This window comes from Schistocerca americana, chromosome 11, assembly GCF_021461395.2.
Source record: "Schistocerca americana isolate TAMUIC-IGC-003095 chromosome 11, iqSchAmer2.1, whole genome shotgun sequence".
Taxonomy (NCBI): Eukaryota; Metazoa; Arthropoda; class Insecta; order Orthoptera; family Acrididae; genus Schistocerca; species Schistocerca americana.
The window spans coordinates 150,585,694-150,603,383 of record NC_060129.1 but is presented as its reverse complement, the minus strand read 5'-3'; the positions used below and the strand labels follow the sequence as shown (position 1 = coordinate 150,603,383).

General features: G+C 40.4%; 1 long non-coding RNA gene across 1 annotated transcript in view; it reads right to left on the bottom strand.

Moving 5' to 3' along the window:
• Positions 1–17,203, bottom strand: part of LOC124553611 — a 43,566-nt gene extending 26,363 nt beyond the window's left edge. The window contains exon 1 of the long non-coding RNA XR_006968080.1: positions 17,054–17,203. This is a non-coding gene — a long non-coding RNA (uncharacterized LOC124553611). The remainder of the gene's footprint in view (positions 1–17,053) is intronic.
• Positions 17,204–17,690: the final 487 nt, after the last annotated feature.

Sequence of the window (17,690 nt, the reverse complement as noted above, 5' to 3'; positions counted from 1 at the left end):
ACCACAGTGGTCAGACCTAGGATTTCCTACAGTGCTGTAGTGTGGTGGAAGAAGGTACAACAAGGGGTTGCAGCTAAGGGGCTTGCTAAGGTGCAGAGATTGGCCTGCTTAGCCATCACAGGCGGAATTAGTAGCACACCAACCGCTGGAATGGAAGCCATGTTGGACATGCCTCCACTACACCTTCGGGTCAAGATGGATGCAGCAGCTGGGACACACAGACTTAAAACTGGCAAAAACTGGGTCTCTGTATATCCATACAGAATCACACACTAACACAGTGAGTGAGGTAAATATGGGAATGGCTGGGGAATTGCTTGACAACTATATAATAACTCCCATCTGCTTTGACAAGCCTTAATATATAATAATTGAAAGCATGGAGCTGTGGGAAAAAACAGTTTGACATCATACGGGTGACATCATTTGGTTCTCTGATGGGTCAAAAAGAGACCAAGGCATTGGGGCAGGGGTGTACGGGGTTCAGCCAAGACTGGAGGGCATCATCTCTCTAGGAAAACTGGCCTCTGTATTCCAAACTGAAATTACTGCAATCTGGGCATGTGTGGAAAAGAATATGTGTACGTGCTACAAGGACTGTAGCATCTACATCTCTTCAGACAGCTAGGCAGCTCTGAAATCATTTGCAGCTCCTGCAACAAGATCGAAGGTTGTAGCAGAATGCCACAGGGCTCTAGTGGAGCTAGGGGGAAGCAATAGGATAGACCTAGTGAGGGTTCCTGGCCACTCAGGGATCTGTGTCAATGAACAAGCCGACAGACTGGCTAGGCTGGGGGCAACAAAACCATTTACTGGACGGGAACCTGTCCTGACAATTACCAAGGCTATGATTAATTTAGAACTACAGAACTGGCTTAGGAAACATCACATAGGATATTGGACCAAGGTCCAGAAACAAAAACATGGTAAGGTAATGATGCCCAAGCCATGTTTTAAAAAAAGCTCTGTAATCTTGGGATTGAACAGGAAAGAGATTAAACTCATGACTGGACTGATGACTGGCCATGGGAATGCCTACACACAATGGGTATAATGGAAGAGGACAATAAACGTAGGATATGTGATGAGGGTGATGAAACTGCCTCACACCTTATCTATGGATGCATGGCACTGGAGAGTAAAAGATACATAATCTTCAACAAAACGACACCTCAAGAAATTGGGTCCTTGCACTATTTAAGGGCACTAGTTGGCTTTACTAGATAGATAGGGTGCGATATCACACAATAAACTTATTTTTGATGCAGGCGGTGGTCGGTTAGACCTAAGCTAATTTAGCTTCCCTGTTAAAATGAAAACAAATCAAATCAATGTATTAGCATCAGTGGTCTTGAGAAATTGAAAAAAGCTCCATGGTTTGGTGGACTCTCTGTCAGATTCAATACTAAATTTGCAGCTGACTTAGCTCTGCTTCTAACTATAATCTATCATAGATCCCTCGAACAAAAAAAGTGTGCCCAGTTCTTGGAAAAAGGCACATGTCACAGTGTCTACAACAAGGATAGTAGAAACGATCCACAAAACTGCCATAAAATATCCTTGACATTGATTTGTTGTAGAATCTTGGAACATATTCTCAGCTCAGAGATATGAGGCATCTCAAACAAAATAACTTTCTCGATGCAAATCAGCATTGATTCCAAAAACATCAATTGAGTGAAACCCAATTCACACTTTTCTCTCATAACATACTGAAAGCTTTTGATCAAGGCAGTCAGATGGATTCAGTATTCCTTGATTTCTGAAAAGCATTTGACTCAGTTCTACAACTACACTAATTGTCAGAAGTGCAATCATGTGGGGTACCAAGTGAAATTTGTGACTGGGTTGAGGGTGTTTTGGTAGGGAGAACACAGCATGCTTTCTTGGATGGAGAGTCATTGTCACATATAGAAGTAACTTTAGATGCACCCCAGGGACACTTTCTGCTCATATTGTAATTAATTACATTGCAGACAATATTAACAGTAACCTCACACTTGTTGCAGATGATGCAGTTATATGAAAAAAAAAGAAGACTCTCCGAAACAGGCTGCATAAATATTCAGTCAGATCTTGATAAGATTTCAAAGTGGTACAAATGTTGGCAACTTGCTTCAAATGTTCAGAAATAGAAAACTGTTCAATTCACACAATGAAAAAATGTAGTATACTGTGATTATAGTATCAATGAGTCACAGTTGGAATCGGTCAACTCATAAAAATACCTGTGTGGTACTCTTCGTAAAGATATGATCAATAAAATGGTCAGACAGGCTTAGTTATGGGAAAAGCAGGCGGCAGCCTTCAGTTTAGTGGTAGAATACTGGGAAAGTGCAATCAGTCTACACACAGGATAGTGTACAAATCAGTTGTGCAACCCATTCTGTGTAGAATGTTGCCCAACTGTGTGGGACCCATATCAGATGGGACTGACAGGGGATATTGGACATATACAGAGAAGGGCAGCATGAATGGTCACAGGTTTGTTTGACCTGTGGGAGAGCATCACAGATACGCTGAAGAAACTGAACTGGCAGACTCTTAAACATGTAAGTATTTTAACTATCCTCAGAAAGCCTACTAACAAAGATTCTAAAACAGGCTTTAAATAACGATCTAGGAATATACTACAATGTCCCTCACGTGGGATCATGAGGACAAGATTACAGTACTTACTGCACACACAGAGGCATTCAAACAATTCTCCCCGCACTCCATATATGAAATGAACAGGAAGAAATCCTAATAACTGGTACAACGGGATGCACCCTCTGCCATGTACTTGACTGTGGTTTACAGAGTATGGGTCTATATGTAGTAAAATGCTTCCATTTTGTGCCAGTATCGACTGATTTTCGTAAAAGTAGATCATGGGTTGCAAAAGGAATTAAGATGAGGAAACTGCATATGGAGGCAAAAGCTAATCGAATATTGGAATTTCTTATATGTGTAATGAAATTTTAAAAAAGTGGTTAAATTGAAAAAGTGTGCTGCAAATGAAACTAATGATAAGTAAGAATCCAGTGCTGTATTCGAATCCCTCACTGACCTTTTCATAAATCTCAATAAAATCAGTGGCTATTCACCAGCAAGTAGATATCCTATAATGGCAGAGAAATTACTCAGGCTTTAAATTTTCCCATGTTTCCATCTCTGATGTTATGAAAAATCATAATGTCACTAAACATTTTAACTTAATGGGTTGGGATGAGGTTCCCCACAATTAAAATCATAGTACTCCACATCCAATCTTCTTCATAATCAATCAGTCTTTTGATGAACATTTTCCAGACAGATTAAAACATGCTGTTCATAAAATAGGAGAAAGAGATGGAATGCGAAACTATAGACCTATCTCATTGTAAACAACTTTTTTTTCCAAAAAGATCTGCATGTGATCAGATAGAAAATTACAATTCATCCCACAGCATTATTTTACACTACCAGTACTGTGTATCAGCCATCTTATGTGACGTTACCAAAGCTTTCAATCCTGCAAACTGTGACTCCCTTCTCCAAAAAGTGACAAACTATGAAACTTCTGGGCAGATTAAAACTGTTGCCAGACCGAGAGGAGTGCTAGTTCTGCAAGGTTCGCAGGAGAGCTTCTGTAAAGTTTGGAAGGTAGGAGACGAGGTACTGGCAGAAGTGAAGCTGTGAGGACGGGGCGTGAGTCGTGCTCGGGTAGCTCAGACGGTAGAGTACTTTCCCGTGAAAGGCAAAGGTCCCGAGTTCGAGTCTCGGTCCGGCACACAGTTTTAATCTGCCCGGAACTTTCATATCAGCGCACACTCCGCTGCAGAGTGAAAATCTCATTCTGGTGACAAGCTATGGTTTTCAAGGAAAATCTCTTAGCTGGGTGTCATATTACATGGCAAAGAGACAGCAATTAGTACCTGTTAATAACAATGAGGAGAAATTCATCTGTGGCTGCAAACACACACAATATGGCCTTCCATAAGGTTACATATTAGGGCTACCAGTATTTTTGTATTATACTAATATGCCATGCAAGGTTCTGTATGATGTCATCCCACAAGCAGATGACTCAACAGCAATAGTCTACTGTCAAACAGGTAAAGACTTAATCTACTATATTGAGTGGACATTTGGGGAAGTAAGCACATGCTCAAAAATAAAAACATTAGTAAAACAAAAATTGTCTCTCGACGGTTTCTCAGATCTCCAGCCGGGTGATAGCGTCCATATCTCGCGACGTTTCGGGAAGTGCCATACTACCCACCTTCTGGCGGAGTGTCAAGATTTGTGGAGAGTGGGATATTTATATGCACGGTCGGCCCCCTCCACTGGACCTCCAGTGGCTGCCGTGGACCTACGGCATGCGCACAGTGGTGGGGATGGTGGTCGCCCCCCCGCGGCCGCGTTCGGTTCTCGGTGTAAGCCTTCTGTCTGCGTCTGCGGCGGAGGACGTTGACGGGCGCGCTCCCGACGGATTGCCGCTATCGCAGGTTTCTGTGCTGTGCCGAGTTGGTATCCCTCATCTCTGTTGTCCAGATTGTCGTGAATCCTTATTTCTACGGATTCTTTGATAACACTTTCCCAGAAGCCAGATGCTCGACACAGTACCTTGGTGTTTTCAAAGTTGAAGGTGTGTTCTACATTATGCTGTGTTCTGCTATGGCTGATTTTTCTGTGTGACCCAGTCGCACACATCAGATATGTTCTACGCAGCATTTAGATATGCAGCACTGTGTTTGCCCAATGTATTGTTTTCCACATTCGCACGGTATGCTGTATACTCCTGGTGTGTTAAGATTCAGTGCATCTTTGGCAGAACCTAGGAGCTCTTCGGTGGTGGTCGGGGAATGGTTTTAGTATTGTATTTGCCCACAAGTCGTGCAATTTTGGCCAAGAGCGGACCCACGTACGGAAGGAACGCGAATCGTTTGTCGTCATCTTCTTCTCCTTCTTCTTCTTCTTCTTCTTCTTCATCATCATCTTCTTCTCGGTTTCTCACTGCTTCCTTCTTCCTTTTAAGTGCCCTGTTGATCTGCGTTTCACTGTAGCCATTTTGGTGAAAGACTTCCCTCATGTGTTGCAGCTCGGATGGTAGGCTCTCTCTGTCACAGGTGGCGCGCGCCCCGTGCACCAAGGTGGTCAGTACTGTTCGTCTTTGTGCTGGATGGTGGCAGCTTGTTGCACAAAGGTATAGGTCTGTGTGTGTCTTCTTCCTATGTACTGCATGGCCTAGTGAAACATCTGCCTTCCTCTTAATTAAAATATCGAGGAAGGGGAGACATCCATTTTTCTCCATTTCCATTGTAAATTTGATATTTGGGTGGATGCTGTCGATGTGTTTGAGAAACTCATCTAGTGCCTGTTTGCCATATCCCCACACGACCGAAGTGTCGTTGACATAGCGGAAGAAGTGCTTTGGTTTCTGTCTGGCAGTTTGAAGGGCCACCTCCTCGAAATGTTCCATATACAGGTTTGCAACCACAGGAGGCAATGGGGAGCCCATGGCCACACCGTCGATCTGCTCAAAGAATTCCCCATTGCACTGAAAGTAGGTGGTTGTTAGTCTGTGTTCATAGAGGCTGACTGTTTGTGGTTCAAAGTGCTGGGCTAAAAGTGCCAAGGAGTCTTGAAGGGGCACTTTTGTGAAAAGCGACGTCACATTGAAGCTCACGAGTAGGTCCTCCATTTGTTGTCGCATGTCCCTGAGTATTTTTATGAATTCAGCTGAGTTTCTCACATTGTGGCTGCAGTGTCCCATAAGGGGTTTGAGCAGTGTCGCTAGGTATTTAACAAGTTTGTAACTGTGAGAATTGATGGAGTCTACAATCGGTCTCAGAGGTACCCCTACCTTATGGATCTTGGGGAGTCCACAGAGATGTGGTATCGCTGGCGCTCTCGGGTACAGCCGCTTCTTCGTTAGCTCAGGTATGTCAGATGTTTTCAGCTTTCTACTCATCGTCGGGGTTGGATCCTTCTTCAGCCTCCTGTAGGCCTCATCTTGTAGCAGAAGGTTTATTTTCTGCCGGTACTTGGTAGTACTTAATAGCACTGTAGAGTTCCCTTTGTCCACTGGTAGGATAGTTGTATCGGGGTCATCTCTAAGGGACAGGAGAGCTACTCGTTCTTCCGCAGATATGTTATTTTTAGGTAATCGAGATCTGTCAATTATTCTGCAAGTTTCCCGTCTGACTTCCTCTGCTTCTTCCTTTGGAAGCCCTCGTATTGCTTCTTCCCAGCCGCTGATAATGTCTAGTTCCCGGATCGCTCTGGGGACGGGGGCGAAATTCAGTCCTTTTTTTGAGGACTGCAATTGTGGCAGTGTCCAGTTCTTTTCCAGTCAAATTGACCACGGCTCTGGTGTCATTCATCTCCTTTTTTGTCATCCAAGTCCCAGCTAGGCTGCTGAATTTGCCGATTTGTTTAGATGTAGAGCCCCCGTCTCTTTCACCAGAAAACATTCAGCATGCCGTATTAGTGTAATAGGCTACACAGAGAAACAATTGGACACTGCAGACTGTGTCAAATTCCTGGTGTACTAGTAATTAAAAATATATTGTGGAGTTATCATATGGACAGCATATCAAGTCAACTGAACCATCTTGCATTTGTCACAATTGTCTTATATAGTACCACTGATTTAGCTGTATCCTATGTACACTTTGTTTCAGTCATTAGGTACAGTATAATTTTCTTGGGGTTTGAAAAACTAGTCCACTCAAAGCTTTTAGGCTACAAAAAAAGATTGTCTTAGTCATACTGGAAGCTAAAAAGAATAAAAGTGCTAACTTATTTTGAAGACTAAATGTGGTATCCACTCCAAGTATGTATAAACCCACACCTTTCTGAGGGCAACTGCTTCTTGCAGCAGTAAGAGAAAGCTACACATTACTTAACCACAGACTAAAATAATATGAAAAACTGTGCGCATGAAATTTATAAATAAAATCTGGAAGTGTGGCACAAATATAACACATACTGAAAGAGACCTGGAAAAATATGTGAAGAGTTAACGCTTTTATTGTGTAGAAGATTTTTCTCATTCAGCTCTTACAGTACTTCATTTGTGAGCTTTAGTATGCTTTCTGTTTGGAGGTTCCTTTACAAAAGACAAACTGAAAGGTGTTTAACGAGTTCTGATTAGTGAAGTGCATCCGCACCGTATCAGAGACCGCTTTCTCAAATACTTTTGAAAGGACTGGAAGGGGCGATACAGATCTGTAATTAGAGGTGGTTATCCTTATCTCGTTTTTTTAGATGGGAGTCAATAAGCACATTTAAGACAACCAGGAAATATGCCCCAAGAGACTGATTGATTGCAAAGATAACTTGAGGGTAGTTATGTCAAGTCAGCACAAGATTTTAATGTCCTGCTGGAAACAGTCAGCAGAATTGCTGCTTTTTAATGAGCTAACGACTTACGTAATCTCTTTAGGTATTGTAGTTTTGAAACTATTGTCTGCTGGTGTTGCATGCAGCATCGGCACAAGTGAATCTAACACGTCTGTATTGCATTATTTGTTACTTGGTGCGGCCACTGTGAGGAAATGGGCCCTAATGATTGAAATTGGTGGCCAATGATTTGAGTGTCCCCATTTCTGTAACAACTATTTCCTGGGGCTCAGTTTCACTAGATTACTAGTTTTCTTTGTTAAATAATGTTCTGAATAGTTTTTGCCTTATTCTTGGACTGTCTTATTTTTTAATTTATCACGGCATGTGAGTCTTGCTTTTCTAGTAATGGAGTAGCAGACTAGGCAAAAATGACGGAACTGTAGTTTCAAATTTTGACTACCACTTATTCTCTGAATTACAGTATTCTATGATTATAATACTGATGAGTCACTGTTGGAATCGGCCACTTCATACAAAAACCTGAGTGAAACACTTTGTAGGAATGTGAAATGGAATGATCACATAGACTCAGTCATGGATAAAGCAGGTGGTAGAATGCTGGGGAAGTGCAATCAGTCAACAAAGTAGAATGCTTACAAATCACTCATGTGACCAGTTTTAGAATATTGCTCAAGTCTCTGTGACCTGTACCAAATAGACTAACAGCACATAATGAATGTATACAGACAAGGGCAATACTAAAGGCTACAGGTTTGTTTAATCCATGGGAGAGTGTCACAGAGATATTGAAGGAAGTGAACTGAAAGACTCTTGAAGATAGACGTAAACTATCTCAAGAAAGTCTATTAACAAAATGGTGATTCTAGGAATATACTACAGCCCCCTACATAGTGTTCACATAGGGATTGTGAGGATAAGATTAGAATAATTGCAGCACACACAGAGGCATTCAAACAGTCATTCCTCCCATCCTCGATATGTAAATGGAATGGGAAGAAAACCTAAGAACTGGCAGAATTGGGCATAAACTCTGCCGTGCATCTGACTGTGGTTTGCAGAGTATAGATGTAGATATAAGAATGAAGCAAGAGCTACACATAAAATGGCATTTTAAAAAAATATGAATAGCAGGGTATAGACTTAGGTCGAGAATTGCCCGATGAGACAAATGCAGCACGGCGATGACCGACCCAGATATCTGACCTCTGCCAGCGATACCCACCTACTGACACAATGATAGGTATTTGCACAGGTCTGGGTGCATTTCCTTTCCCTCTCAAAACTCGTGCTCATTTAAAGGGTTGTTGGGTTGTTTTAGGGGGAACAGACCAAACAGCGAGGGCTTCAGACTCATAGGATTAGGGAACAAGTCGGTCGGGCCCTTTCAAAGGAACCATCCCGGCATTTGCCTGAAGCGATTTAGGGAATTACAGAAAACCTAAATCAGGATGGCCAGGCGCGGGATTGAACCGTCGTCCTCTCGAATGTGAGTCCAGTGTGCTAACCACTGTGCCACCTTACTCGGTTCTCATTTCAAGGCACGCATCCTCCGATCGTGCACAGGTTTGAAATGCAAACTGTCCTTCCAAACTCGAATGCCTGGAACATAGCGATGAAGTTTGTGTGCTTATTTCACATTGCTCACATTTCGTCCGTCAGTCATGTTTCTTTTCTCATAGTGCCGCATCTCGGGTTATGTTTTTTTTTTTTTAGCGTGTACTGTCGGTGAATCATTCTGCAAAACATTAGGCCATTACGTATATGTTGCATGCCCATTAGTACATAGAGAAATAAATAAGATGAAGAAAAAAAATTAGGTCACAGTAGATGTAAAAAGAGAGAGGGAAGAGGTGAAAATCATGTATGAAAAGTGTCAGTTAAGGCCAACCCAAGAAAATAGGGTTACATATAGGGAAAAGAAGAAAACTAAGAGAAAAGAGACTAAATCAACAAATTATGAAAACAAGATAGCAATGTCAACAAATATCACTAAGAACATATGGTCTCTCATAAAAGAAAAGAGGAAATGTGTAGGTGTGGGAAACACTGATAACATAACACTTGAGGTAAATGGGAGGGAACTGAGGGATGCACCAAACATCAGCAATATTTTAAAGAAACACTATATTGAAGTTGTGGACAAATTAATAACTCAAAATAATATTACCAAAATAAACACAATAAAAATTCCATTTGCAACAAAATGCTTATTTCTGACCCCAACTAATGAATCAGAAATAGTAAAAATAATACATAGTCTAAAAACAGGAAAACACTGAGGGACTTGATGGTCTATCGACTAAACTAATTAAATGCTGGAACTTGAAACTTCCTGGCAGATTAAAACTGTGTGCCCAACTGAGACTCGAACTCGGGACCTTTGCCTTTCGCGGACAAGTGCTCTACCAACTGAGCTACCGAAGCATGACTCACACCCGGTACTCACAGCTTTACTTCTGCCAGTACCTCGTCTCCTACCATCCAAACTTCACAGAAGCTCTCCTGCGAACCTTGCAGATCTAGTACTCCTGAAAGAAAGGATATTGCGAAGACATGGCTTAGCCACAGCCTGGGGGATGTTTCCAGAATGAGATTTTCACTCTGCAACGGAGTGTGCACTGATATGAAACTTCCTGCGAAAGGCAAAGGTCCCGAGTTCAAGTCTCGGTCGGGCACACAGTTTTAATCTGCCAGGAAGTTTCATATCAGCGCACACTCTGCTGCAGAGTGAAAATCTCATGCTGGAAACATCCCCCAGGCTGTGGCTAAGCCATGTCTTCGCAATATCCTTTCTTTCAGGAGTGCTAGTTCTGCAAGGTTCGCAGGAGAGCTTCTGTAAAGTTTGGATGGTAGGAGACGAGGTACTGGCAGAAGTAAAGCTGTGAGTACTGGGCGTGAGTCGTGCTTTGGTAGCTCAGTTGGTAGAGCACTTGCCCACGAAAGGCAAAGGTCCCGAGTTCGAGTCTCGGTCGGGCCCACAGTTTTAATCTGCTAGGAAGTTTCATACCAGCGCACACTCCGCTGCAGAGTGAAAATCTCATTCTGGAAACATCCCCCAGGCTGTGGCTAAGCCATGTCTTCACAATATCCTTTCTTTCAGGAGTGCTAGTTCTGCAAGGTTCGCAGGCGAGCTTCTCCATGACATCCTATTAGAAAAGCTTCTTCATTATAGCATAAGGGGGACATCATATATACATAAAAATTCAAGCTTTTGCACATATATATGTGCGGATGAATATGTGTGTGTGTGCGCGCGCGCATACCTGTCCCTTTTCCCCCCTAAGGTAAGGCTTTCCGCTCCTGGGATTGAAATGACTCCTTACCCTCTCCCTTAAAACCCACATCCTTTTGTCTTTCCGTCTCCTTCCCTCTTTTCTGATGAAGCAACCGTGGGTTGCGAAAGCTTGAATTATGTGTGTGTGTTCGTGTTTGTTGTGTCTCTATCAACATACCACTATTGTGTCTATCTACCAGCGCTTTCTCATTTGGTAAGTCACAGCATCTTTGTTTTTTATATATATTTTTCCCTCGTGGAATGTTTCCCTCTATTATATAATTGCTAAATGGAGAATATGACGAACATTATACAAGGATATAAAATGACTATTATATAAAAGAAAGCAGGCTAAAATTAACAGACAACAACCTGCAAATGCTGGGTGCATACTCTACAACAGTTTACCACAATGTATAAAGACATCTGATCAATATTTGCCCTTACAGTGTTAAAGACTATCTTGAAATAAAAAATTAAATAATGTGTACGTATAATTTTTTTATAATGTACTTTAATGATATTTTCTGTGAATATTTTATAAAATATATGTATATGTACTACCTTTTTGTAACTAACTATGTATATGCAAGATTTATGTAAAAATGAAAGTGTCCAATATCATTGTAATAAATGATCCACAGACAAATAAAGAATAAAGAATACGATGCATACAAAATACAAGTTAACTGTTGAACAGTAAGGATTACTTCTGTTTATTTTGAAATATGCGTTCGGTAAGTCAGTCATTTTCAAAGTAAATACTGGTCGCTAACGTTTACTTGGATCTCTTGCTTCTCTTCATGCCAGGGCAGCCTGTTTTCATTTGTCAGGTTTGTAAAATCTCACAACTTACAGCCCTATGTACAACATTTTTATTCAATAAAATATCCCGCACTGTCGTCTGATAAACCAAGTAAGAGCCTACGGAATATCAGACCAGCTGTGTGGCTGGATTCAAGAGTTTTTAGCAAACAGAACACAGCATGTTGTTATCAATGGAGAGACGTCTACAGACGTTAAAGTAACCTCTGGTGTGCCACAGGGGAGTGTTATGGGACCATTGCTTTTCACAATATATATAAATGACCTAGTAGATAGTGTCAGAAGTTCCATGCGGCTTTTCGCGGATGATGATGTAGTATACAGAGAAGTTGCAGCATTAGAAAATTGTAACGAAATGCAGGAAGATCTGCAGCGGATAGGCACTTGGTGCAGGGAGTGGCAACTGACCCTTAACATAGACAAATGTAATGTATTGCGAATACATAGAAAGAAGGATCCTTTATTGTATGATTATATGATAGCAGACCAAACACTGGTAGCAGTTACTTCTGTAAAATATCTGGAAGTATGCGTGCGGAACGATTTGAAGTGGAATGATCACATAAAATTAATTGTTGGTAAGGCGGGTATCAGGTTGAGATTCATTGGGAGAGTCCTTAGAAAATGTAGTCCATCAACAAAGGAGGTGGCTTACAAAACACTCGTTCGACCTATACTTGAGTATTGCTCTACAATGTGGGATCCGTACCAGATCGGGTTGACGGAGGAGATAGAGAAGATCCAAAGAAGAGCGGCGCGTTTCGTCAAAGGGTTATTTGGTAACTGTGATAGCATTATGGAGATGTTTAGCAAACTCGAGTGGCAGACTCTGCAAGAGAGGCGCTCTGCATTGCGGTGTAGCTTGCTCGCCAGGTTTCGAGGGGTGCGTTTCTGGATGAGGTATCGAATATATTGCTTCCCCCTACTTATACCTCCCGAGGAGATCACGAATGTAAAATTAGAGAGATTCGAGCGCGCACGGAGGCTTTCAGACAGTCGTTCTTCCCCCGAACCATACGCGACTGGAACAGAAAAGGGAGGTAATGACAGTGGCACGTAAAGTGCCCTCCGCCACACACCATTGGGTGGCTTGCGGAGTATAAATGTCGATGTAGATATAATACCCAAGCACATTGCTTGAAGTGTCTTCTTTCTGGCTTATTTTATGAGATGAAGAACAGCAGGAAACTGCTGCACAAAGGAAAAAAGGAAAGCCTAGTGAATCAGTGCCCACGAGAACTTAAGTAAGAAGAAAGATGACGTCTCAACAGTTGGGAGATGATTTTTTATAGTAAAGCCAAGGGAAGCAAAAAACTGGAAGTTAAATATTAATGGCAAGAACATGTACATGATAAATAGAGACTGAAAATTTTATTAGTTAGCAAAAAGAAATCAAGCTCAGAATTCTGCATCAAGATCTGCAATACATGAGTTTTAAAATACTGGAAGTAGAACTACTGGCAAATGAAATATGCCCAGACATATTGTGTATAAGTGAACATAGCTTAAAAGAAAATGAAATTTGAAGTCTTGCAAACTATTTCTGCAGATCAGAATATAGAGGTGGAGGGTTAGCAATATTGGTCCAAACAGCAAATAATTATGATAGTAGTATGAATGAGACAAACAAAACTTTACCAAAAATGCAAAGAAAAAGGTTTTGAAATTGCAGGTATGGGTTACAATGAGTCAAGAGCATTTTGTGTGTACTGATCCCCGAAAAAATGTCAACCCTACTATAAAAAAAAAAAAAGAAAATGGGAGGTTGTGCAATATGGGGTGATTTAACATTGATATGGGAAGAGTGACATAGAGAAAGCATAACTTTGAGGAGCTGCTACTAAAATACAACATGAAGGCAAGTGTTGTGGAACTAACAAGAGTGACTTTGGAAACTGAGTAAATTATTGGCAATATTATCACGAATATAGATAGCAATGCATATACAACAAAAGTTCTGCAAACAGGAATTTCTGATCATTTTGGTCAGCTTTGTGAAGTATATGGAAATCTGAACTCACAAAAGGAAGATAAAAGTGTAGAAAGAGATGTTAGGCTTATCAGCCAACAAAATATCAACATCTTCAAAGTGATGTTAAGAAAAGAACAGTGGATGGACACGTTTCGAGCCCAGGGAACAGATGAAAAATACAATGCTTTCGAAGACACCATAACACATTACTTCAAATTAGCATTTACAAAAACCAAGAGGAAAAGAAAAAAAATTTCAAAAATAAGCAGTGGATCACGAAGGAAATAATTGAACAGAGAGCTACCTTAAGAGAAATGAAACAGGGAGAAAATATTGAAACCTACAGGCAACACGAGAAGAAATACAGGCAGTTGACAATACAAGAAAAAGCAAAATCAATTAATGAGACTATTTCAAAATCAACAAATAAAATGAGAGCAGCTCGGAATAGCATTAACTCTGAGACGGGCAAGAAAAAATACTCACAGAAAACAAAATAGGCTGAAATGGAATCTATGACAGTAAATAACAAAATAATCACAGATAAAACAACAAGTGCCAACATCCTCAATAATTACTATGCAGATGCAATAGAAAAACTAAAGCATGGATATAATAGCCAAAGAACTCACCAAACTGTCATGACAGATAAGCCATGGCACTCAATGTTCCAGAAATCAGTGTCTGAAAAGGAAAATGTTATGAAAAAGCTAAAAGCAAAAAAGTCTGTTGGACATGATGAAGTGTCAAACTACCTAATCAAGTAGGAGGCAGCAGAAGTAATTATGCCACTACGGGATATTACCAACCGCTCTTTCCAAGAAGTACTATTTACAGATAAACTCAAATTAGTTAAACTTGTACCTGTATACAAAAAGGGAAAGCAAGATGACCCTAACAACTACAGGCTAGTATCAGGCTTCTCCAAAATATTAGAAATTCTCATGCTAAACAGACTAACTGCTTATTTCGATATCCATAATGTAATAACTCCAGCACAGCATGGACAACAGAAAGGGAAATCAATGGAAACAGCAACTGAATCATTAACAGAATCAATTGTACAGGCCTTGGACAGCAAGATGGTAGTGTCTGGAGTTTTTCTTCATTTATCCCAGGCATTTGACACAGTTCAACATACAGTCCTAGTAAAGAAACTAGAGAATGCTGGTATTCGTAGACATGCAGCGCACTGGATAACATCATCATATCTAAGAAACAGGAGGCAATATGTAACCGTTAATAACTTATAAAGATCAGATATTAGAAGCATTATGTATGTTGTACCTCAAGGTTCTGTAATGGGACCTGCTCTCTTCAATTTATTTGTGAATAATACAGGGTGATTCAAAAAGAATACCACAACTTTAAAAATGTGTATTTAATGAAAGAAACATAATATAACCTTCTGTTATACATCATTACAAAGAGTATTTAAAAAGGTTTTTTTTCACTCAAAAACAAGTTCAGAGATGTTCAATATGGCCCCCTCCAGACACACGAGCAATATCAACCCGATACTCCAACTCGTTCCACACTCTCTGTAGCATATCAGGCGTAACAATTTGGATAGCTTCTGTTATTTCTCGTTTCAAATCATCAATGGTGGCTGGGAGAGGTGGCCGAAACACCATATCCTTAACATACCCACATAAGAAACAATCGCAGGGGGTAAGATCAGGGCTTCTTGGAGGCCAGTGATGAAGTGCTCTGTCACGGGCTGCCTGGCGGCCGATCCATCGCCTCGGGTAGTTGACGTTCAGGTAGTTACGGACAGATAAGTGCCAATGTGGTGGCGCTCCATCCTGCTGAAATATGAATTGTTGTGCTGCTTGTTCGAGCTGAGGGAACAGCCAGTTCTCTAACATCTCCAGATACTGTAGTCCAGTTACAGTAGCACCTTCGAAGAAAAAGGGACCAAAAACTTTATTGGCTGAAAGGCGAACAAATGTACAACTAAATGAAACTTTATAGCTCCCTTAATTCGCCGACAGATAGTGCTTAGCTCTGCCTTTTGTCGTTGCAGAGTTTTAAATTCCTAAAGTTGTGGTATTCTTTTTGAATCACCCTGTATACAAACATGTGAAACTGAAATCAAAATACTTTATGCGGATGATATGACTGTGCTCAATGTTTCCAATAATTTGGAGGCAATTGAGCAAAATATATTCATATCATTCAGCAGTACGTCACAATGGATCTCTGAAAATGACTTAATTACTAATCTTAAAAAAAAACTATGTACAAGGTCTTCAAAAATAAACAAAAAGAAGAACATATGGACGTTTTCTTAGATGAAAAAGGACTGGAAGAAGTAGCTTCAGTTAAGTTTTTGGGCATTACAATAGACAGTGCGCTACATTGGAAACAGCAGATAAATACTGTTTCCAGTAAGCTAAGATCAGTGATAGTTATAATGAAACAACTGATTCAATATACTCACCAAGACCTCTTGTGCACTGCCTATCATGGACTTTTTGAACCATTTGTGTGATATGGAATCACAGTATGGAGGAACTCAACTATCACAGGGACGAAGAGAATATTCACATTACACAAGAAAGCCATTCGAATTATATTCAAAAAGAAGCAAAAAGAATTGTGTAAAAGTTGTTTCAAAGAACTAAACATTCCAACGTTTCCATCACTGTATATATGCAAGACCATTGTGAGTGCCTTACACGCTCTCACAAAACTGGAGACTAATGAGACTGTTCATACACACAACACAAGGAACAGAAAACAACTGCGGTGTATTCCACATAGGCTTAAGATTTTTGAAAAAGGACCCAAATACTCTGGTAAAAAGGTAATACAAGCAATGCCAAGGGAATAACAAGACCTCAAAACGGAGAAAACATTCTCCACAACTCTAAAAAGTTTCAGATGCAAGGAGAATTTTATAGTGTAGCTGGCTACATTAACAAACAGTGATCAAAAGTTCATCCTGTGAGTGATAAATCTCACACATCATAAAAAAGACTAGCAACAGAAATCAGTGTTACACAAATTAACTATAATTAGGAACCACTGATGTATAATACACGCTAATTATATGTCACAAAATTATTATTATTTTTTGTATGTATCATGTATCATAAGTCATTTTGTACCACGTAATATTATGAATATACTGCATCATAAGTCATTGAGTACGATGTAATACTGTGAAAGTTTTTTTTTTCTTTGTTATTATTTTGAAACCTGTTTACAAGCGTCAGGCAGGCCTGCAGCAGCATACTACGCCGCTCTTTGGCCTCAGAGAAACACAAACATACAAATGAAGACAATTAGAGAGAAAAAAAGATGGTGGACGTAAAAACGGAGAAAATCACGTTTTAAAATACACGGTGCCGTTCACTGGCGTAGAGTCCAAGATAAAATTGTTCGGACACTTTGACACATACAGAGACGAAAATTGTCACACGTGAACGTAGGTGCACAAAACGAATAACACAGAACGACTTAAGCACAAAACGACGGCACACACAGAAGCACGAGGCGTTGATCTCCGGGCGCGAAAGTTCACTAAACGTGTACAAGTCCGGGGACCTGCCAAGACTGTGAAAGCTCGTATGTATATTTAATATGTAAGCAAGTATTAAAATTGGTGTCAGTTTCGGCTGTCAGAAATATTGTCACCTTACCTTTAGTCTACAAATGCTGGTTTGTAAATCTATTTTGATGTAATTGTCGCTGTTAAATCACATGAATGAACGGACAGAGCAAAGAGAGAAGAGCATCACGACTTCTGTATGTAAATGATTATGCCACAGTTAGAGAGCTGTTAACGTCTAACAAAGCTTTCTCGTACTGCTGACAAATTCAGACGGCGCTGCTACGCTGCCATCTGTTGGCCACACCGCGAAACTAATGTTTTGTCACGCCGGTCAAGTTGACCAAATGCAGTTCGTAATTTGTTTCCTATTTTTAAGATCTTTGTTGCTGTAAATGCAGTAAGACTCATATCACAACTACACCTGTTTTGCTCGTTTATGGAGTGGCTATAAACGAACGTGGATCTGAAATATTTATAGTGCTTATATCTCCTACTCGCTTCACGTATATGATGGTTGATTCTATATATATTTTTTGATACGTAGGTCGGTTCGATCTCATTGTTCATCCTTATTCTAATTTTTAGAAAAGTTTCGTTAACTGAACTTACAGGAGGAAAATGATGTGTGGTAAGTGATAATCGTGATTAAGCTGATAATGATTCGGGAGCTAAGCACATGTTGTTTGTAATCTGCGTTTCGTATTTTGAAGTGGTTGTTCACAACC